The sequence below is a fragment of the Protopterus annectens genome, chromosome 10.part0 (assembly GCF_019279795.1).
Source record: "Protopterus annectens isolate FY-2018-M chromosome 10.part0, PAN1.0, whole genome shotgun sequence".
Lineage (NCBI taxonomy): Eukaryota > Metazoa > Chordata > Ceratodontiformes > Protopteridae > Protopterus > Protopterus annectens.
The window spans coordinates 1,808,547,750-1,808,572,815 of record NC_056744.1 but is presented as its reverse complement, the minus strand read 5'-3'; positions in this window follow the sequence as shown (position 1 = coordinate 1,808,572,815).

Below are 25,066 nucleotides of genomic sequence, written 5' to 3'. Positions count from 1 at the left end.
TGAACCTATGAACCTATAAATTTAAAATGCGCTGTAACTTAAGTCTAACAAGTGTGCTGTATTATACAAGGAATATAATTTAATAAAGTCAGGAAGGTGTATCAAAGAATGCATGTATGTTTCTTGTTTTGTGTGCAAGGGGCCTATGATTTGAAAACAGCCCAAAGGTAATCTTTATCCACCACTGGTCAGATGCATTTTCTTTGGATGCAGTGTGGGTTTCAATGCTGTTTCAATGAATGTGAGTTTCAAGGGCAGAGAAGTTTTAATGCCAAGTCTATTTTCATTGTGAGACAGTATTGCTTTGTTTAGCAGATACCTATTCATGTTTGTGCATTGTGCTATAAAATGTAAAAATAAAATCCAAATAATCATTGTAGAAGTAAAGCAATATGCACACATTAGTGTTTATGGTAAATGGGTGAAATAGCCAGGTAATGGGATTGGAATGGCTGCAGGGGGGACTCTGGTGCCATATTTTGGTTGTCTGTTCTTCAGTTTGCTTTTGAAAGTTGTTATCCCACAATTCCATTGGATTGGGTGGGGTTATGTAATTATGTACGCACATTTTATGTTAATCAGCATACAGATTTGTACCTATTTTTCACTTTTCCAGATTTTTGATGATTCCAGGTTGAGAGGTATGGTTAGCAGATGAAAACAAACTTGCTCCTGAGATAAATATATGTGGGGCTTTTTATGTGCGGCTAACTTCCCACCCATGAAAATGTATGCGACTTCATATTAGTAATATTAAATGTAAGCATGAAAGTTGTACAGTATTTCAAAATCCCATAAAATGTTACAATGCCATCAGCTATTACAACAAAAAGGAGGGAAGTGGTTCATAATCTGTTTGATGCATTTCATCTTGGGTTTAATGAAGTTCTGCAATCATTCTGAATTATTTGTAGCAAGACTACACTGTCTTTCATGAGCAGAACAGAACGTGTTCTCCTTTGTCCTCCTTTATCATGGCTTTGTCCTTCTTTATGACCTTCATTGTCCTCCCTTGGGTACGCAGGTATCTGGTAACCATACCCTTGGAGTGACACTGCAAACTAAGCGAATTATTAAAGCTGATTATCTTCTGTTAATACTGTGGCATCACACTTGGAGAAGGTAGAATGCTGCTCACTGCCAGGCTCACATCAGCATAGGACACATAATCCCACATTTTATAGGTTCATAGGTTAATAGGTTGGTACTAGGGTATTGGCCCTAGGGCCTATACAAGCCTAGCCATAACAATTCCCTGGATATTTCTTCCCACAATATTTACTTCCCTGGACCCCTGTCTAGCAGGGTGACTGACATGATCCCCGGGGTGAATTTCCTATCTCCCATCCAATCATCAAGGTTCCTTTTGAAGAGGGCCAATGAGGCGCTCTGCTTGACATGTATGGGCAGTCTATTCCAAAGTATGGGGAGTCTCTGGGTCAGGAACCTATCCCTCCAGCATGTTTTGTTCATTGTGATGACAAGGTTTAGATCCCTGGAACGTGTGGCTCTGAGGGCTTGGGATTTCTTTAAGTGGAGCATGTCCAACATCTCAGGGTTTGACATGGCCTTGTATGTTAAGCAGAGATTGCCTCTGAGTAGACGATATGCCACAGAGTATAGCTGGAGTTTTTTTAGATGGTCAGCATAGGGCATCTGCTTTAGGCCTATGATTCTTTTAGAGAGGTATTTCTGCAGCCTTTCCAGCTGTTGCAGATGTCTTGTGAGGTACATACCAAATGGGGCATTGTACTCTATAATGGGTCTAATGAAGGATGAGTACAGTGGGACAATGACCTCCTTTTTTCTGGATGAAAAGCCCTTAGTGATGAGGTGTGCCACATAGAAGGATTTCCTGACTGTTGTGGTGATGTGGTTATTGAAGGTGAGACCACTGTTCACCTGTGTCCCTAAGTGTCTCATCACACTTTTGGTGTTTAGTGTACTGCCACCTATGTGGTAATTCATGGGTATGTGTTTTTTCCCAAAGGGAAATATTTCTTGGCATTAAGCTTGAGCATATGGCTCTGGCACCAAGCATCTGTTTCTGTAAGGCCCTTTTGTAGAATATCCACATCATTTGGGGATTCAATAATGGCTCCCAGTTTGTAGTCATCTGTGAACTTTGTTAGCCAGAGTCCCTTAGTGTTGGCCTGTACTTCAAAGAAGTAGATGCCAAACAAGAGTGGTCCCAGGACTGAACCCTGAGGTACTCCACTTGTCACTTGTCTTTGAGCTAGATTTGGAGTCGGCTACTTTTACAGTCTGGGTTCTGTCAGAATAACCAGTTGGCAACCCATTGAGTATTTTAGGGATTTATGCCCAGCTTAGAAAGTTTATCTATGATTCCAGAGTGGGGGATGGTGTAGAAGGCCTTGGCAAGGTCCAGATAGGCTGTGTGGACAGCCTTACCCTCGTCCATAGCTCTAGAGACTGATTCGAAGAAGTCAATCAGGTTGAGGAGACAAGATCGGCCCCTCACGAACCCAAACTGGGTGGGGTCCAGTGTTTGAAGGTTGCCAATGTCTTTGTTTATAAGTTCCATGATAATGCATTCCATGCCCTTGAAGATCAGGCTCGTCAGACTGATGGGATGGAAGTTCCCGGGATCCAAGGTGGATCCCCCCTTGTGGAGTGGGATAACTGTAGCTGTGCGCCACTCAGTGGGCATGAAGCCTGAGGTGAGGCTATAATTAAACATGACACTTAGGTGAGGTGCCAGTTCATTTTGTAGTTCATGTAGTACACAGCCCGGGATGTCATCTGGTCCCATGGATGCTGTATTCTTAGCTTTGGAGAGTGCAGTTTCTAACTGTGTGGCTGTGATTAACGGAATTTGGCAATCTTTTGATATTGAGATGGGCCCTTTAGGGGGTGAGAGGGGGGTGACGTTGGCACTAAATCAATCTGCCAGGATATTGGCAATGTCCTTGGGATCAGTATATTTAATGTCATTCTGTTGTAGCTCAGAGCAAATCAGAGCATTGCCATTTAGATTCTTGACATAACTATAGAATGCCTTGTGGTTGTCTTTGGAATCTTTGGCAATTTTATTTTCGTAACTAGCTTTGGAGGATTTTATGAGGGATCTCAGCTTCTTACTGAGGCTGGTAAGGGAGAGGTTTTTGCATCCTGGGATTTTCCTCTTTTCTGCAACAGTTTCTTCCTTCTGTTGTATAGTTTGTTTATGGCAGGGGACAACCAGATTGGTTTCCTTTTTTGGAGGAGAGTGTCTTGGTTCTATTTGGGATGGCATGATTCATGCACGAGTGGATGTGCTCATACAGTGCCTTAGTGTAGGATTCAGCAGTCGAACTTTCAGATCCTGTCTGCATGGGTATCATGAAGTTTGACACTTCTGACTTGAGTATCATGAAGTTGGCTTTGGAGAAGTTTTTTTTACGGAGGTTTCCTTACTGGGGGTGGAGGTGGGATGTGGATGTCAAGGGTGATTTGCTTATGGTCAGACCTGATCAATGAGGGGGTGACCACTGGTGTGGAGCATCTATCTCCCATGTTGGTAATGACCAGGTCTAGGATATTGGAGCCCCTGGTGGGACAATGGATTAGTTGATACAGGGTGTTGAAATTTATGAATTCCAAGAACCGTTGGGAAAAGGTGTTGGTACTCGAGTAGTTTTCCCAGTTAATGACAGGGTAGTTGAAATCACCCAGTATTAGGGTGTTTGGTTGTATCTTAATATTTTCCAGTATGTTTAGAAAGGTGTAGTGAGAATCTTGGGGCATGGTGAGGGATCTGCAGCAAGCTACAATTTGTATTGCAGTCTTACCTAGTGTTAGTTGCACCTGGAGAATTTCAGATGCATTGTGTTGGGCAACTAGCCTGGAGGTGTGAATATCCTTGGTGAATATGGACACTCCTCCACCTTTAGTGTTTCAGTCTTGGTATGGTGGCCGAAAAGTGTGATAAGAGTTGTAGCCTGGTATTGCAGGGGTGCTCTCTGGAGCCCTGAACCATGTCTCAGTTACTGCACAGATATCAATGTTCTCCATTTTTAGGAGTGCCTCGAGAGAGTGCATTTTAAGGTTTAGACTTCTAGCATTGAGTAGCATTACCTTCACATTTTGCATGCTTGTATCTGTTACAGTGGTGATTTTGTCCTTTGAACCTTGCCTAAGAAAGGCAATATAGGGGTGGCAAGAGCTTTAGCCAGTAACCTGAATCCCAGGGGTGACAGGTGCAGACCATCTCTGGCAAAGCATTGTGGTTTGTCGATCATGTCTTCCCAGGCAGACAGATACTGGATCCCCTTTGAATGACACCAGAAGCTTAGCCAATTGTTGAAGTCAATCATTTTGTCCTTATACTGTGGTTTCATTCTGGGTGAAGACAGGATGCTACTCAGGGCTAGGGTCATACCTGCCTGGGCCACATGATCCGAGAGCTCTTCCATGTCTCTTTTCATGTAGTCCAGGGAGGTACGTCTCAAGTCATTCACTCCAACATGGTCAATGACAGAGTCGTATTTGTACTTGTTGTGGAGTGACTTGAGTGCATGCACTATGTGGTGGATCCTGGCACCCGACAGGCAGCTGACTGTAATTTTCTCCTTGTTCAACCTGGTGAGTGGGACATCAGTGTGCCTGACTATAGAGTCACCTATGACTAAAGTGTTGGGTACATTGTCTTGCCTTAGGGGCTGTTGTTGGGTGGCACACTGGTGTTGTGAGCTATGTGTCACTTTGGTTGTGACTGGTGTTTCTTTGCGTTTCAGCTTTGGAGGTCCTTGTTGCTTGGGCAGGTTAATGTTAAGGGCCTCCGCATGTGTGGGTTTAGTGTTACCATGTGTGGGTGTTGATGGTGTGAGTTTTGAAGGGCTATGTGTTGCTTGAGGTAGAGTGCAGATGTTTACCTTCTCCTCTTGACTGTCTAGCACAATCTTGGCTGGAGAGAGCTTTGCTTCCTGTTTAGCTATGTAAGTGCATCTCTCACAGGTTGTAGTGTTGGGTGGTAGGAGGAGAGGGTTCTCTGTGAACATGAGGCAGTTGCTGCATTGCCCCAGTATGCCCAGATTCACCAGGTGGACAGGAGAAATCACTGGAAGCTGACCCTTGTATATGCCTGTTTAGGTGCTTTTTTTTGTAAAGTACAAGAGCTGTTTTCCCTTACCTTTGCAAGGTACCTTGCAATTATAGGCTGTTTAGTGCCTACGATTAATTTCTCCTTATTGACAAGGGGAGTTGAGTTCTTGTATCAGTTTAAGGCTTCCTAGTGCTTTCCAGCAGGTTTTAGAGCAAGTGCTAGTCACAGAGGTTCAGATTTTAGTGCTACTACTGAGAAACCAGCTAGTTCTAAGGGAAAATTTGAAGAGCAGACTTTCTGGCACCTGGAATAGTTTAACCATAGCCCCACGGTGCTGCACGATGTGAAAAATTCACAAACACACTTGTTTGTAAGCAAGAAAGTTGAAAGGGATAGAAATCAGCCCAAAAGGCTAATAAAATTACAAATTCAGAGCTGGAAAACACTCCTCTAGTGTTAGATAGGCAGTACAATGCTCACCACTCCCACTGGTAAGCAGTAGGACTTCCCTCTACCACAGCAAGGTCTGGATAGCTCTGAACACAGAAAATAAAGTCCTGAGGCCAGCAAAGCCTGGGATCTATACTGTACAAGCTAGGAAAGGTGGGAAATTAGCAAACAAGATAGCATTTTTTTGGGTTTTTTTTTTTTTTTTTTTGGTTAAAACAGGCTAAACAATGCAATATTACAGTAAATAAACACAAAAAAGGCTAACGCACTTGAGTGTGTAGCCCTAAACAGTGAGTGCAATTAAAACTCTACAGAATTAGCAATTTAAAACTTTTTAAATGAAGCAAGGCAAGTGCGCAATTGAAAAACAATTTAAGAGGCAGTAATACAGTAGAATAAGCAGCTAGTCTACATATACAGAGAAGTCTATTTATACAGAAAAGCAGCTAAAACACACAAACAATTCAGATGCAGTGCAACCTAGAGCACTTGAATTGTAGCAATATTAAGGCAAATACAGTTTTAATAAATGCACTAAAATATACTCTATATTTTTAAAATGTTTGAGAAGCACAGTCAGAACACAAGGATATTCAGGCAAACATTTTTTTTGTAAAGAAAGGGAGAAAGGATGAACAGAAGGAAAGAAACTAAGAATGAGCTAATGACACCAGACTGGGAGGAGTGTCCCAGATCAAATTACAGTAGGGGCGGGCAACTGCACAGCCACCAGGTATAACAACAAGACCCAACAGGGAGGGAGGGTGGGAGACAATACTAAAGCTATTAGCTTACACTAAGCACTACAGAAATCTTAATCACAGCAGTCAGCCACAAAACGAAAGTTTTTGAACAGATAAAGGAGCAAGGAGACTATACAGAATGCTTTTAACTGCAAAACAAATCAGTGACCAGTGCAGATTAGTTAATAGCAATAAAACACAGTAAAACATTTGCAGCAGGCAATATAAAGTGCTATATATAAATTGCTAGAAGCAATAATCAGTATAAATAAGCCAAAAAAACAGGATACTTATTGTTATATATCTCAGATCAGAGTTGTAGTCAATGCCCCTCCTTCACTCTGCTCAGTGTGTATAGATAGAAATCCTCTCAAAGTTAGGGCTTAAATACCAGAAGATACAACCTTAGTAGGAGTGGCCTTAGGTCAACTGGTGCCCTAGGCAAAAGGGCAGCTCGGCGTCCCCTACCACACCATCTGGTGCCCCCATCCTGGTCTACCTACACCAAATAAATACTGGAAAAGCGCCCCTGCTGCAGCGGTGCTCTAGACGGCCACCTAGTTGGCCTATGCCTAAGGCCGGCTATGAACCTTAGACAACTTTTTAAAAAAAAACTCAAAAAGAACCAACCCCCACTAGCCAGCAGCCAATCAATACAATCCTGCCACGAAGGTAAATAAAGGCTTTTGCTAATTCAAGATGGCCTAGTCATGAGCTCAGAACAATCACTGCAAAAACAAACAGGCCCAGAAACAGCAGATCTGAACTGGGACAATACTAAAGCTATTAGCCTACACTAAGCACTACAGAAATCTTAATCACAGCAGTGATCCACAAAACAAAAGTTTTTGAACAGATAAAGGAGCAAGGAGACTATACAGAATGCTTTTAACTGCAAAACAAATCAGTGGCCAGTGCAGATTAGTTAATAGCAATAAAATACAGTAAGAAGTTTCCAGCAGGCAATAAAAAGTGCTATATATAAATAGCTAGAAGCAAAAACCAGTATAAATAAGCCAAAAAAAAAAAAAACAGGATACTTATTGTTATATATCTCAGATCAGAGTTGTAGTCAATGACCCTCCTCCACTCTGCTCAGTGTGTAGAGATAGAAATCCTCTCAAAGTTAGGGCTTAAATACCAGAAGAAACAACCTTAGACAACTTTTTAAAAAAAGCTCAAAAGAATGAACCCCCACTAGCCAGCAGCCAGTCAATACAATCCTGCAACGAAGGTAAAGAAAACTTTCTACTAATTCAAGATGGCCTAGTCAGGAGCTCAGAACAATCACTGCAAAAATGAACAGGCCCAGAAACAGCAGATCTGAAATGGGACAATAATAAAGCTATTAGCCTACACTAAGCACTACAGAAATCTTAATCACAGCAGTGAGCCACAAAATGAAAGTTATTAAACAGATAAAGGAGCAAGGAGACTATACAGAATGTTTTAACTGCAAACCAAATCAGTTACCCATGCAGATTAGTTAATAGCAATAAAATACAGCAAAACATTTGCAGGAGGCAATAAAAAGTGCTATATATAAATTGATAGAAGCAATGCCTAGTATAAATGAGCCAAAAAAAGGATACTCATTGTTATATATCTCAGATCAGACTTGTAGTCAATGCCCCTCCTCCACTCTGCTCAGTGTGTATAGATAGAAATCCTCTCAAAGTTAGGGCTTAAATACCAGAAGATACAACCTTAGACAACTTAAAAAAGCTCAAAAGAACCAACCCCCACTAGCCAGCAGCCAATCAATGCAATTCTGCCACATAGGTAAAGAAAGGCTTTTGCTAATTCAAGATGGCCTAGTCATGATCCCAGAACAATCACTGCAAAAACAAACAGGCCCAGAAACAGCAGATCTGAACTGGGACAATACTAAAGCTATTAGCCTACACTAAGCACTACAGAAATCTTAATCACAGCAGTGAGCCACAAAATGAAAGTTTTTGAACAGATAAAGGAGCAAGGAGACTATACAGAATGCTTTTAACTGCAAAACAAGTCAGTTACCCATTCAGATTAGTTAATAGCAATAAAATACAGTAAAAAGTTTGCAGCAGGCAATAAAAAAGTGCTATATATAAATTGCTAGAAGCAATAACCAGTATAAATAAGCCAAAAAAAAGGATACTTATTGTTATATATCTCAGATCAGAGTTGTAGTCAATGGCCCTCCTCCACTCTGCTCAGTGTGTATAGCTAGAAATCCTCTCAAAGTTTGGGCTTTAATACCAGAAGATACAACGTTAGACAACTTTTTTAAAAAAAAAGCTCAAAAGAACCAACTCCCACTAGCCTCTCCTTATTAGACAAGCATTAGTTATTCCTTGAACTTCTCACATTTATATTTTTGTTTCAGATGTTGCATTGTCTTGCTACAATTGTGTAAACCAAAGCTTTATGTCTGTATTCATTATCATATGACCTGAGCTGTGCATCTATATTCAGAATGCCTACATTTAAAGGTTTATAGGTTCATAGGCTAGGCTATCTGCCCGAGGGCATTTATAAGCCTAGCCAGAGTGTGTCGGCTTTCGCCTCCCCATTGATTAATTAACTGAGCCTCTGTCAAGCAGAGCCAATGAAGTGATCCCAGGGGTGTATTTTCTGTTATCCATCCACTCGTCAAGGTTTCTCTTGAAGAGTGTTAGTGAGGGGCTCTGCCTGATGTAATTTGGAATTTTGTTCCAAAGCATGGGGAGTCTCTGTGACAGGAATCTATTCCTCCAGCATGTTCTATTTATTGTTGTGGTGAGGTTTAGCTCACTAGAGCGCCTGGCTCACAGCGAATTGGATTTCTTTAGGTGGAGTATGTCCATCAATTCTGAGTTGGACATGGCTTTGTAAGTCAGGTAGAGATCACCTCTGAATAAGCGATATGCCACTGAGTACAGCCGGAGTTTTTTCAGTCAGGCTGCATAGGACATATGTTTGAGGCCAGTAATCCTCTTGGTGAGGTACTTTTGTGGTCTTTCCAGCTGTTGGAATTGTCTTGTGAGGTACATCCCAAATGGAACATTGTACTCTATGATGGGTCTAATGAGTGAAGAGTACAGGGGCACTATAACCTCTTTATTTCTAGAAGCGAACCCTTTAGTAATTAGATGGGCCACATAGATGGATTTCCTAACTACTTTGGCAATATGATTGTCAAAGGAGAGATTACTATCTACCTGGGTCCCAGATCTTTTATTACCTCTTCTGTATTAAGGGGGCTGCCACCTATGTGGTAATTCATGGGTGTTTTGTTTTTTCCAAATGGGATGACTATGCATTTTTTGGCATTTAGCTTGAGGCCATGACTTTGACACCAGGTGTCCATCTCAGTAAGGCCCTTTTGGAGGATGTCTGTGTCAGCCGGAGAGTCAATTATGGCTCCCAGTTTGTAGTCATCGATGAACTTGGTCAGCCATAGTCCTCCTGTGTTTGCCTGTACTTCTGAGAAGTATATGCTGAACAGTACGGGTCCCAGGACCGAACCTTGTGGGACACCATTTGTGACTAGTTTAGAGCCGGACCTGGAGTCCACTATTCTTACCGTGTGAGTTCTGTCTGTAAGCCAGCTGGTAACTCATCTTGTGATGTAGGGGTTTATGTTCAGGCTGGTGAGTTTTTCTGTAATACCCGAGTGGGGAATGGTGTCGGAAGCCTTGGCGAGGTAAGGTAGGCTGTGTGAACCACCTTTCCCTCGTCTATGGCCTTGGTGACTATCTTGAAGAAGTCAACCAGGTTTAGTAGGCATGATCTGCCCTTAACAAAGCCGAACTGGGTCAGGTCAAGTGTTTGGAGGTTCCCAATGTCTTTGTTAATGAGTTCCATGATGATGCGCTCCATAGCCTTGCAGACCAGGCTAGTCAGGCTTATGGGGCGATAGTTACCAGGGTCAGTTGTGGCCTCACCTTTGTGGAGAGGAATAACCATTGCTGTGCTCCATTCTATGGGCATGTAGCCTGTGGAGAGGCTGAGGTTGAACAGCGTCTTTAGGTGAGGGGTTAGTTTGTTCTGTAGTTCGTGCAAGACACAGCCTGGGACACCATCTGGTCCCACTGATGCTGTGTTTTTGGCTTTTGAAAGGGCTGTTTTCACCTGTGCATCTGTGATTTTTGGGACGCTACACTTTTCTGGTATTGTTGTGGGCCCTTTTGGAGGCGAGAGGGGGGTGAAGTTTGCACTGAATCTATCTGCCAGGATGTTGGCAATATCAGTAGGTTCAGTATATTTTGTGCTATTTTGCACTAGTTCAGTGCATATCTGTGAGTTGCCACTTAGATTCTTAACATAGCTAAAGAAGGCTTTGTGGTTATCTTTTGAATCCTTGGCTATTTTTCTTTTGAAGTTAGCCTTGGATGATTTCATAAGGGACCTTAGTTTCTTACTGATACTGATCAGGGATGTCTTTCCTTCTTGGGATTTGCTTTTTTCTGAACTAGTTTCCTCCTTCTATTGTATAGCCTGTTTATTGCAGGGGTCCACCAAACTGGTTTCCTTCTCTTAGAGGAGTGAGTCTTGGTTTTGCTAGGGATGGCATGATCCATGCACCCTTGTAGGTGCTCATAGAGTGCATTTGTAAAGGTTTCTGCATCTTGGGCAGCATTATCCTTTAGCATGGGGGCTGTGAAACTTACCACCTCTGTCTTAAGTAAGGTGACATTTGCTTTAGAAAAGTTTTTTACTGTGGTTTTCTTAGTTGGGGGTGGTGGTGGGGTGTGGACATCCAGAGTGATTAGTTTATGGTCTGATCTAACCAGTGATGGGTTGACCTCCGGTGTGGAACACCTGTCGCCCATGTTGGTGATTACCAGGTCCAATATGTTTTCACCTCTGGTAGGGGAGTTTACCAGCTGATCCAGGGCATTTGATTTGATGAATTCCAGGAAGTGCTGGGCCTGGGATTTTGTACTCGAGTAGTTTTCCCGGTGAATGGTAGGGTAATTAAAATCGCCCAATATCAGGGTGTTCAGTAGGACCTTCATGTTTTCTAGTGTCTCCAGAAAGGTGGAGTGGTGGTCCTGGGTCATGGAGGGTGATCTGTAGCAGGCCATAATTTGCATTGCAGATCTGCCCAATGTTAGTTGCACATGGATGATCTCAGAGGTATCATGCTGCGCCACTAACCTGGAGGTGTAGGTATCCTTGATGAATATGGATACACCCCCTCCTTTTGTGTTTCGGTCCATGTTCTGTGGCCAAAATGTGTGGTATGAGTTAGAGCCTGGTAGTGCTGGGGTGCTCTCTAGAGCCTTGAACCAGGTTCAGTTACTGCACAGATGTCAACATTCTCCATACTGATGAGTGCTTCGAGTGCGTGCATTTTGAGATTTAAACTCCTGGCGTTGAGTAGCATAACCCTCAGTTTTTTGTTAATTGTGCTGTTTATGGAGGTGGGTTTGACTTTTGAGCCTTGCCTAAAAAAGGCACTATGGGGGCAGCAGGAGCCTTGGCCAGTATTCAAAAGCCTAGGGGTGACAGCTGCAAGCCGTCTCTTGCGAAGCAATGCGGCTTGTCGAGCATGTCATCCCAGGGTGACAGACACTAGATCCCCTTTGAATGACACTAGAAGCTTAGCCAATTGTGGAAATTGATAATTTTTTCTTTACACTGAGGTATCATTCTTACTGTGGTGGTGGTGCTGTGGTAGCGTTGTCGCCTCACAGCAAGACGTTGTCCGTTCGATTCTCAGCTAAAGCATCTTCTGTGTGGAGACATGCGTGAACTGGCGTACCTTCATGGAAGGTTGTGTGTCAGGGCTGCCAACTCAGCATGTAAAAATCTCCTGCCAATCATTAGCGGACCGGAGATCCGCTGTGGTGACCCCTAACCGAGAAAAGCCGAAAGACACAACAACAACTGAGGTATCATTCTTGGTGAGGCAAGATGCTACTCAGGGTCAGGGTCATACCAGCCTGGGCTGCATGATCAGAGAGCTCTTTCATGTCTCTTTTCATGTAGTCCAGGGAGGTACATCTCAGGTCATTCACACCAGCATGAACAATGACAGAGTTATATTTATACTTGTTCTAGACTGACCTGAGTGCTTGTGTTATGTGGAGGATTCTGGCTCCTGACAGACAGCTAACAGTAACCTTCTGCTTGTCCAACCTAGTGAGTGGGACATCAGTGTGTCTGACTATAGAGTCACCTATTACTAGTGTGTTAGGTATGTTATTTCACCTTAAGGGCTGCGATTGTGTGGCACACTGATTTTGTGTTTTATGTGTTGTCTGGTTTGTGACGGGAAGTGCAGGTTGTTTGGGTGTCTGCTTTGGAGGTCTCTGATACTTTTGCAGTTTTTTATTTAGAGCCTCCAAGTATGATTTTGTGTATTTATGTGTATTTTTGCCAATGCTGTTTTAGTAGGTCTGTATGTGGCTGGAGGTGTGGTACAAGTGTTAACCTTCTCCTCTTGACTGTCTGTTCCAGTCTTGGGTGGAGACAGCTTAGCTTTCAGTTTGGCTGTATAATTGCATCTCTCGCATATGTTAGTGTTTTATGGTAGGAGGAGAGGGTTGTCTGTGTACATGAGGCAGTTGTAACATTGCCTCAGGATACCCAGATTCACCAGCTTGACTGGAGAGTGCACCTGAAGTTGAGCTTTGGTCATGCCTGAATAGTAAGATGAGCTGTTTAGTTGCTTGGTTGGTGAGGGGTGAATAGAGAGTCTTGCCCTGTTGGGCAGTCAGTGTCAGGGTATATTAGTGCTTGCTATTAGGTCTGAGCAAGTGCTGGGCTGTAAGATGCTTTTTGGGTGCTTAGGGTGAGAGTTAGACTAGTTTCAAGGGAAAAACTGAAGAGGAGACTTAGTGGAGCTGGGAATAATTTAACCGTAGCTAACTGGCACTGCCCGGTGTGCAAAACCGTGCACGGTATTTATAGTAGGGAAATGAAAGAGATAGAAATTAGCCCAAAATGGCCAATAAACTACTAACTTTTGGGCTGGAACCACTCCTCCAGGGACAGATAGGTTGTGCAAAGCTCCCCTCTCTCACAGGTGAACAGAGAAACTTCTTTCTATCCAAGTAAGGTATGGGCAACTCAGAAACTAGTATCACAGCCCTGAATTCAGCACTAGCCTGAAAAGTGGACTATACTAGCTTAGAAAGGTGGGAAACAAGGAATTTTTTTTTTTGAAAAGATAAGACAAAAACAGTAAAAAGTACACTTAAAACAGCTTTAAATGACTACAAACGATCAGAAAAGGCTATCGTACTTTAGTGTGTAGCCTACCACAGTTAAACAAATTATTTAAACAAAAAACAACTTTTTAAAAGTGCAGGCAGTCAAATAAGTACAATATGTGAAAAAAACAAGCTTTTAAATCACAATAAATGCTGGAAAATCTGCATTTAGGCAGAAAACAGTTAAGTACAGCAAGAAAGTACAGAAAACTGATACTTAATCACTCCAAAGTCTCTCTTCTAAGCTAGAAGGCTTGTATCAGTTTAAGGCTTTCTAGTGCTACCCAGTAAGTTAGTTACAGGAAAGATGGGAAACATGCACAGATGTGGTCTTTTAAATCAGAAAGTTGAAAGAGACAGACAAACTGTCCAAATGGCCAATAAACCACAATTTCTGGGCCAAGAACCTCTACTCTCATTGTAGACAGGCTACCTAGTGCTTACCACTCCCACTGATAAGCTAGAAGGCTTTCTTCCAACACAGAAAGACTTGTGGGGCTCAGATGCTTACCAACAGTCCTGGATACAGCAACTCTGTATCTGGACTAGACTAGTTACAGGAAAGGTGGGAAACAAGCGCAAGTGCAGCTTTTAAATCAGATCATTGAAAGAGCTGGAAAAAAACTGCTCAAACGGCCAATAGCTGCAATTTCTGGGCAAGGAGCCACTCCTCCTGTGGTAGATAGGTTACCTAATTCTTACCACTCCCACTGATAAGCTAGAAGGGTTCCCTCCAACACAGAAAGGCTTAGGGGGCTCAGAAGCTTACAAAGAGTCCTGGATATAGCAAATCTGTACCTGGACTAGACTAGTTACAGGAAAGGTGGGGAACAAGTACAAATGTAGGCTTTTAAGCCAGCAAGTTGAAAGAGATGGAAAACTGCCCAAACGGACAAATAAACTACAATTTATGTGCCAAAACTCACTCTTCCCATGGAGGATAGGCTACCTAGTGCTTACCACTCCCACTGATAAGCTAGAAGGCTTCCCTCCAACACAGAAAGGCTTGGGGGGCTCAGAAGCTTGCTAACAATCCTGGATACAGCAGCTCTGTAACCGGACTAGGTTAGTTATAGGAAAGGTGGGAAACAGGCACAAGTGCGGCTTTCAGTCCAGAAAGTTGAAAGAGATGGAAAAACAGCCAATAGCTACAATTTCTGGGCCAGGGACCACTCCTCTTGTGGTAGATAGGTTACCTGATGCTTACCACTCCCACTGATAAGCTAGAAGGCTTCCCTCCAACACGGAAAAGCTTGGGGGGGTCAGAAGCTTACAAAGAGTCCTAGATATAGCAAATATGTACCTGGACTAGACTAGTAACAGGAAAGGCAGGAAACAAGCGCAAACACAGACTTTTAAATCAGAAGGTTGAAAGAGATGGAAAAGCTTCCTAAACGGCCAATAAACTATAATTTCTGGGCCAGAAACCACTCCTCCTGTGGTAGATAAGTTACCTAGTGCTTACCACTCCACATGATAAGCTAGAAGGCTTCTCTCCAACACAAAAGGGCTTGGGGTGCTCAGAAGCTTACCAACAGTCCTGGATACAGCAAATCTGTACCTGGACTACACTAGTTACAGGAAAGGCAGGGACCAAACGCAAAACGGGCTTTTAACCAGAAAGTAGAAAGAAATGGAAAACTTGCCCAAATGGCCAATGAACTACAATTTCAGGGCCAAAACCCACTCTTCCCATGGTAGACAGGTTACCTGGTGCTTACCACTCCCACTGATAAGCTAGAAGGCTCCCCTCCATTGCAGAAAGGCTTGGGGGGCTCAGAGGCTTACTAACAGTCCTGGATACAGCAAGTCTATATCTGGACTTGACTAGTTACAGGAAAGGCAGGAAACAAGCTTAGATTTTTTTTACAGAAAAGCAGCTAAAACAGCAGTAAATACAATTCAAATTGTAGTGCAGGCCTGCATACCCGAGTGTGTAGCAACACTACGCCAAATACAGTTCAAATAAATACAATTAAATTAACAAATGACTAAAAAACAAGTGCAGAAGGCAGTAAATTAGAAGGCTACTAACAAGCAGTAATAAGTGCAGAGTAAGAGTGACTGAACAGATAGCACGCAGAAGAGCAACTAAGACAGTTACAGTAAGAGCAGCTGAATAAAATATGTATATATATATATATATATATATATATATATATATATATATATATATATATATATATTTTTTTTTTGAGGGAGGGAACAGAGCAGGATTAAGAGACTACAGGGGTTGTCCTTCCCAAATGCTCTCTTTGTACACAGTAGGAGTGCCTGAAATAAGAATATGATCTCACTGCACTCAGTTGAGTGAGCAAATGAGATGGGCCCAGAAGGAATATCCAAATACAAATTTACAAGAGGGGCGGGCAATTTCAAAGCCACCAACATTAACACCAAAACAAGAACAGGGAGGGTGGGTGGAGAACAAACTGTAGAGAGACAGTCACAACTTCATTTGTGTTAATCTTCAGTGAAAAACACAAATAAATAAATTAAATACAGTACTATATGCAAAAGAGCAGATAAAAGTGTACTTAAACTCTCTTATACGTCCAGCTGATTTCAGGTAGATGTTAGCTGGCCAAAGCTCTGATATTAGGCAGAGATAACTCAAAATGTACCACTTATATAAGGCAAGACAGAATGTCAGTGATGAGCTGAAACTACCCCCACTGCTATCAATGGCTACACAGAAATTCTAAAAAGTACTCTGTAGAGAGACAGCCACAACTTCAGCTGAGTTAATATTCAGTGAAAAACACAAATAAATAAATTAAATACAGTACTATATGCAAAAGAGCAGATAAAAGTGTACTTAAATTCACTTATACATCCAGCTGATTTCAGGTAGATGTTAGCTGGCCAAAGCTCTGATATTAAGCAGAGATAACTCAAAATGTACCACTTATATAAGGCAAGACAGAATGTCAGTGATGAGCTGAAACTACCCCCACTGCTATCAATGGCTACTCAGAAATTATAAAAAGTACTCAGTAGAGAGGTATCCACAACTTCAGTTGAGTTAATATTCAGTGAAAAACACAAATAAATAAATTAAATACAGTACTATATGCAAAAGAGCAGATAAAAGTGTACTTAAATTCACTTATACATCCAGCTGATTTCAGGTAGATGTTAGCTGGCCAAAGCTCTGATATTAAGCAGAGATAACTCAAAATGTACCACTTATATAAGGCAAGACAGAATGTCAGTGATAAGCTGAAACTATCCCCCACTGCTATCAATGGCTACTCAGAAATTATAAAAAGTACTCAGTAGAGAGACTTCCACAACTTCAGTCGAGTTAATATTCAATGAAAAACACAAATAAATAAATTAAATACAGTACTATATGCAAAAGAACAGATAAAAGTGTACTTAAATTCACTTATACATTCAGCTGATTTCAGGTAGATGTTAGCTGGCCAAAGCTCTGATATTAAGCGAGATAACTCAAAATGTACCACTTATATAAGGCGAGACATAATGTCAGTGATGAGCTGAAACTGCCCCTCACTGCTATCAATGGCTACACAGAATTTCTAAAAAGTACTCAGCAGAGAGACAGCCACAACTTCAGTTGAGTTAATATTCAGTGAAAAACACAAATAAATAAATTACTTATACGTCCAGCTGATTTCAGGTAGATGTTAGCCTGCCAAAGCTCTGATATTAAGCAGAGATAACTCAAAATGTACCACTTATATAAGGCAAGACAGAATGTCAGTGATGAGCTGAAACTACCCCCACTGCTATCAATGGCTACACAGAAATTCTAAAAAGTACTCTGTAGAGAGACAGCCACAACTTCAGTTGAGTTAATATTCAGTGAAAAACACAAATAAATAAATTAAATACAGTACTATATGCAAAAGAGCAGATAAAAGTGTACTTAAATTCACTTATACGTCCAGCTGATTTCAGGTAGATGTTAGCTGGCCAAAGCTCTTATATTAAGCAGAGATAACTCAAAATGTACCACTTATATAAGGCAATACAGAATGTCAGTGATGATGAAACTACCCCCCACTGCTATCAATGGCTACTCAGAAATTATAAAAAGTACTCAGTAGAGAGACATCCACAACTTCAGTTGAGTTAATATTCAGTGAAAAACACAAATAAATAAATTAAATACAGTACTATATGCAAAAGAGCAGATAAAAGTATACTTAAATTCACTTATACGTCCAGCTAATTTCAGGTAGATGTTAGCTGGCCAAAGCTCTGATATTAAGCAGAGATAACTCAAAATGTACCACTTATATAAGGCAAGACAGAATGTCAGTGATGAGCTGAAACTACTCCCCACTGCTATCAATGGCTACTCAGAAATGATAAAAAGTACTCAGTAGAGAGACATCCACAACTTCAGTTGAGTTAATATTCAGTGAAAAAAACAAATAAATAAATTAAATACAGTACTATATGCAAAAGAGCAGATAAAAGTGTACCTAAATTCACTTATATGTGCAGCTGATTTCATTTATGCTTTATTTCTGCTATATTCATTATTTCAGCTGTGAGGATTATGCAGACTGTGTGTAATTTTCATGGGTATTTTGCCAGTTTCACTTTATTGACCAATGGCTGATTGATACAGACATAGTGACGTAATTTATTTTTCTGGTTGGTCTTTCTCTGAGGTTAACTCGAACATATTTGAGTATGCGTACATTATACATGTATACATAAAACTCTGAGGAAACAACATAGGGAATATATAGTTAGTGAAAGAGAGAGTAAATGCAATGTCTGTGAGCTACATTTTAATAATGCAAATGCATGAAATGTTTAAGCAACATGGCAATTAATGTAGAGCTTTTATAGAAACTCTAGGGAATTATTAACTAGTAAAATGATTGACTTCAACAATTCATAGGTTCATAGGTTGGTAATAGGCTATTGGCCCTAGGGCGTATACAAGCCTAGCCATAACAATTCCCTAGCTATTTCTTCCCACAATATTTACTTTCTTGGACCCCTGTCTAGCAGGGCAACTGACGTGATCCCCGGGGTGAATTTCCTATCTCCCATCCAATCGTCAAGGTTCCTTTTGAAGAGGGCCAAAGAGATGCTCTGCTTGACATATATGGGCAGTCTATTCCAGAGTCTGGGGAATCTCTGGGTCAGGAACTGCTGTGACCCACATGATAGCCTGATGCATTTACATACTCAAAATGCTGATCGCACTAGCACATGTACATTTCTGGGTGTGTACCTAATCCCGGTCTATAAGGAATATTCCTGTGTCTTAACCCTTCATAATGTCTTTCTTCAACACCCAGTATCTGTTGTGGCAGTGTTGCAGCAGACTGGGCTATGCCTTATTTACAAGAATGGATGAGCTGTTGTTGGTCACTCTTCTTTGGTTGGCTGCTCTAGCACCTCGGTTGCTAGTCAGTCCTCATCTTCTTCCACCCTTCTGGGTCATAGTCAGGGATGTGCCTACTTAGGCTGGTATGGCTGAGGCTTTACTTCTTTATAGAAGATCTTAGAAATGACATTCTAGACCCCAAATTAACAGGGGTGTCCTTATTGAGCAGACCTATCAAGACTTGCTTAATAACTTCTTGAAGAGGAAATATGTTCTCATAACTAAGAAAGACCTCTATGATATTTCTTTCCTCTTCCAAACCAAGCCAAGCCAAGTTCAAAGGTAGATTAAGGTTTTTCATATATTAAGGAAGACACTAAACTGTCACGCAATCTTGCCCCTTTCCTGTTTCAGTTAAATCACCAAAGAGGACACCCCACAACATGAGCTGCAGCAGCCACAACTATGGATGATGTGGGGTCGCCCATGGGGCTACTGTCTAAAAAGACCAGTGGGTTCTGGTTCTGATTACTAATAGCTATGTCCCACTATTCTTAGATCTTCACCAGTAAAAACTTCAGTAAATGTCCAATCCATCTCAGCAGAGCTCTTGGGACAGTTTGTCCCAGTCCTCTCCTTGTTAATCAGCTACCTCTCAAATATATCTCAGGCAGTCAAATGGCAAAGGAATACTCTTCCTTTCTCCCAGTCTGTATTGGAATTACAAAAGGTTACATTCTTGGTCCTTATTCTGTTGAACATTTTAATAAACTACACAAGCCAAGTTTGTTTAATATGCAGGGAACTCTACACTCACATCCATAGCAAAAATTAAGGTGGTCTAGTAACCTTGTGTTTTCTGTTATTGTATGATTCTATGACTACAACAGCAATCCCAAGAAACATTCTTCTGTACCGAATCTTGGCTAGGTAGCTCGTGGCTACTCTCACTCCTGAATTTGTCTCCAACACATAATCGCTATTCCTTCAGTCAGTAAAACTAGAACTGAACTGGTAAACCATATAAAATTTTTAGGAGTCACATAGATAACAATTTGAAATCTGACGTTTATATCTAGTAAATACTTAAAAGACTCATTGGAAATGGGGCCTGCTGTACAGCGATGGATACTGTCGAACTAATACGCTAGAAAAACGGTGGCTTCAACATAGCATTCTCCAACACTGTTATGCACTGCTCTTATCTGTACCATCCTGCATGCTACTACAAAAATAAACTAGAACAACTCTGCAGTAAAAAGGCTAGATTTACTGGTAATCAAACTCAAAGGTCTCATGACTGTTTGGTCTTAAAAATGTAACTGCATTGATTTATCCCAACACATGACTTAGAATCAACTAATGGTCATCCACAATGGTATACACCACGGGGGGTGTCCAACCTTTTAGGATCAGGGGCCACTTACCAAACAGTTCAGGCCAGTATACTTTGCAAGGTTTTGGTGGCCACATTATCATGCCCAATATTCATAGGTCCATTCAAAACAATATGTTCTAGAACATACCGATGGCCAGATAAAATGCTTTGATGGGTCAGATTGTGGCCCTAAGGCCATCTGTTGGACACTCCTGTTATATATCAACCCAAAAAGTGCCCTAACTTAAAGAGTGACATATTCTTACTTTAAATAATGCTCACAGTAAGTTCATAGGTTCATAGGTGTGTACTAGGCTAATGGCCCTGGAGCCTTTACAAGACTAGCCCATAGGATTACCCTGGCATTATGCCACCCGACTTTAGTTCCCAGTGCCTCTGTCGATTACAGCCATTGGAGTGATCCCCAGGGTGAATTTTCTATTTCCCATCCACTCATCAAGATTTCTCTTGAAGAGGGTCAGTGAGGTGCTCTGTTTGACATGTATGGGAAGTCTATTCCATAGCATGGGCAGTCTCTGGGTTATGAACCTGTTCCTCCAACACATTCTGTTGATTGTGGTAATGAGGTTGAGGTCTCTGGAGCATGTGTTGCGGAGGGATTGGGATTTCTTCAAATATAGCATTTCTAACAGGGCTGGGTCAGACAGTCAAACAGAGATCGCCTCTAAGGAGGCGATATGAGACAGGAAATAGTTGGAGTTTTTTGAGTCTGTCCATATAGGGCGAGTAAAACCAAAAAATAACACAAACTAATGAAAAGTCAGTTTTAAAAGAAAGATTGGGATTTTTAAGCTCCTGTTATGTACTGACTTATTGGTTGGGGATGCTCTGCCTTCTGAGGGAACCAGTATGCCCGGTGATGACATGACCATGAATTATCTTGATATGAGTCAGTCGAATATTGAACCCGATGTGGAGGATGAATTTTCACAGAGTGGTTTCATTACTACATTTTCACTTGATGCTGATAACCTTAGATATATTATTAATAAGAATTGGTGTTTTTTGAGGGAGGACACTTTGATTAATGGAAGGATAAAAGAAAAACCTGGCATTGTGTTTAAAAAGGGTAATAACTTGAAAAATGCTTTGGAAAGGAACATCAATGCTGTTACGTTTAACGGTAGAATGTCTAACTGTTGTTTTTGCCATTTCTGTAAATTTGTGAAAGTTACACATTCATTCAATATGTATGGGAGGACTTACTTCCTAAAGGGCAACTATAATTGTCTTTCTAAGAATGTTGTTTATATGGCCATGTGCCAATTTTGTCCTGTATTTCATATTGGAAGGACGGAAAGATGCCTTAAACAGCGCATTTATGAGCATATATATAATATTAGAAAATTAAATTTGAACAATGCTCTAGCTAGGCATATAAATCAGTACCCATCACATGCTTTCCTATTTTTTGTGATTGATCAAGTAGTAGGTACGGATAGGGGGGGGTTCTGTGGCCTTAAAACTGGATGAAAGGGAACTAATTTGGCAATTAAGGTTTAATGCACATTTTTTCGCTGGGCTGAATGACAATTTGTCTATTAATGTATTTTAAGATTGAAATAATGTTTTAGATGAATTTATTATTGTGGTAACTGATTTGTATTCATCTTTTAACCTGATTAAAATTTGTTGTATGATATTAGAAGTTTAGGATTTTAAGGGTAATGAAAATGTTTTGGTTTTGTGTTCGCTTAAGAGTGATTTAATTATCTAATTTACTAATTTATTAATTGATGTTTTTGGAGGGATATATAAAGGGCTTGTTTTGATTATTATTATTTTATTTATTGTTTTATCAGATGAAGTTTATTTATGAAGTAAACGAAAGTGCTTACTTTAACTACAGCTGGTCTGGTGTGTTTTTTGGCTTTTTTTGGATTTCATATAGGGCAAGTGTTTAAGGCCTAGGATCCTCTTTGTGAGGCACTTTTGTGGCCTCTCCAATTGTTGCAGGTGCCTAGTGAGGTACATGCCAAATGAGGCATTGTACTCAATGACTGGCCTAATGAGGGAAGAGTAGAGGGAGACTATGACCTCTTTCTTCCTGGATGCAAAACCCTTAGTAATGAGATGTGCCACATAGAAGGACTTTCTGGACACAGTGGCAATGTGGTGGTCAAAAGAGAGGTTGCTGTCAAGCTGTGTTCCCAGATCTCTTATAATGCCTTCTGTGTTCAGTGGACTGCCATCGATGTGGTAATTCATGGGAACTGGGGTTTTCTCAAAGGGGGATGACGGCACATTTTTTGGCATTGAGCTTAAGGCCATGGTTCTGACACCAGTCGTTTAAGGATGTCAACATCACTTGGAGAGTTAATAATAGCTCCCAACCTGCAATCGTCTGTGAACTTTGTCAGCCAGAGTCCCTTTTTGTTGGCCTGGACTTCAGAGAAGTAATATCGAACAGGAGAGGACCCAGGACTGAACCCTGTGGGACTCCACTTGTGACTGGTCGGCAGTCTGACTTGGAGTCAGCTATCGGAGAAGCACTGAACTCAAAGTATGTGTCTAAAGTCTGTGATTCTAATCCTCTTTCTCTGCCTCTGTCTGTCTGTCTCTCTGTCTCTGTTACAAAACCTTCAAGTGTTTAAATATGACTTGAAACAATGTCTCACTGACTCGTGGTCTTGGTTAAGCCTACTCTCTTATATGCTACTTTTTCTTGTTATTGACTTCATAAGTCAGCACACAAATGCTGCCTGGGACTGTGCTTACAGTAACTAACATGTCATTTTACTTGTCCATTCTACTCACTTAACATAACCTCACAACGGACATGCTTTAAAGGAACCCCAAATAACACTAAATCTACTAGACTTGTATTATACTACAGTATATATTTCATGTCTACCTAATTGAAGTTGCACGTTCTTTTGTCAGGTTGACTATTTCCCCCATAAATATTGAAATTGATGTTACTTATACATCTAATTGTTGTATAATATCATTCATAGAGCCTTTCTTCCCAGACCTTGGTGAAAAAGGGTTAAATAACCAATTGGACTTTCATAGTAAACAAATGTAAATCAATCATCCAATTAATCACTAAGAACTAGATCTAAGCAAGGGGTTGAAAGTGGAAGGGCTTGTGCCAAGGGTACATTTTTTAAACATCATTTTTTAGTCTAAAACAAAGTGGAGTATCACAGAGCAGTGCAGGGATGCATGTTGTAGCAATTAGTTGGTACAAGAGGTCTCATGGGTCGTGTCGCTCTCCTACTTTGGACACAATAGAAGAGTCTTCGTGGGTTCTATTCAAGCAGCTTTATTTTATACAAACACTTCATGATAGAAGTTAACTGACTTTAACTTGTATACAAACTAACTGCTGGAATCATACATGCTTACTCTCTGGCTGCATTCTCAAAATGGCACTAAGAATGGCATGTGCCTGGCATTTATAAGTGCACGTTACGTCTTTGACATGCTTACATCACACAGGAAGTGCACTCTGATCTACATTCTCCCTCTTGAAAAAATAAAAGATACAATGTTACGAATCAATTTGGCATGCAGGTATCACACACAGTTCTCTATCATGCATTTACATAGGATAAGATACATATATACACAGTTAAGTCCATCTAGAAACACAACCACCACCAAAATCCAGGTACCTGCACTTAAGAAGAAAAGCAAAACTGAAGTATAAAACCAGCGCAGGCAAGACTCCAGGTTCCAAGTAGTAAAAGTTTAATATACAGTAAACGAATCCTTAAACACACTAGGGCTTTCACCATAGGCTTCACCAGGTATGATGTGTTTATACACATCACTTCCTTTTAAATCCAAGTTTAAAATCACATGACCAAAATATTTTAAATATTTAAACAGCCATATTTTAAAAATTCTTACAAGTAACATAAAATGTATAGAATATATAAAATACCATTCAAAGCAAGTATTACTTCTTACATAATGGTCTAGATCTCAAAGTTAGTCTCAAGGGAATACAATAATTTAATCCATGTCCAGCATTAGCTCTCAATTTTATAATCCATAGATGGACTGAAAACAGAGAAGTTAGAAACTCAATGGATTATAAAATTGAGAGTTAATGCTGGACATGGATTAAATGATTGTGTTTCCTTGAGACCAACTTTGAGATCTAGGCCATTACGTATGAAGTAATACTTGCTTTGAATGGTATGTTATATATTCTATACATTTTATGTTACTTGTAACATTTTTTAAGATATGGCTCTTTAAATATTTTAAATATTTTGATCATGTGATTTTAAACTTGGATTTAAAAGGAAGTGATATGTATAAACACATCACACCTGATGAAGCCTATGGTGAAAGCGCTAGTGTGTTTTAAGGATTCGTTTACTGTATATAAAACTTTTACTACTTGGAACCTGGAGCCTTGCCTGTGCTGGTTTTATACTACAGTTAAGTCCATGTTGCTGCATATTTCGCACAGGGCCTGGATACTCATCCATATTGTGTGACATAAAACTGGGAATTGGGCTTAGCAACTGGAGCTGTCTCTGTAAAATGTTCGATCTTAGAATTGTTTGGAACATCTTCAGTAATGGAATCAGAGGTAGGAACACACTCTGGAATGGGAACAACATTTGGTTCGCTCTGAGATCTAGAATCTGTGACACTAAAACAATGTTGTGATGATGATTCTGGTACAGGAATTAGATGCCTGTGATTTCTCCTGTACTCCATACCGTCGGATTCTACAAGGTAGGATCTCAGCTTGGCACATGTTCCTTTAACTTGACCAATCCAGTTGAAAACTTTTGCCGTTTGTATTCTCACTGTCTCTCCTTCCTCAATGGATGAAGAAATCTGCTCAATTTATCATAACTGGACTTCTGGATTGAAAGCTTTTTGAAAAGTTGAGCCTTGATGGTTCTGTTGTTCTTAGCTTTAGGCCTCAATAAACTGGAACTAATAGGTAGCATC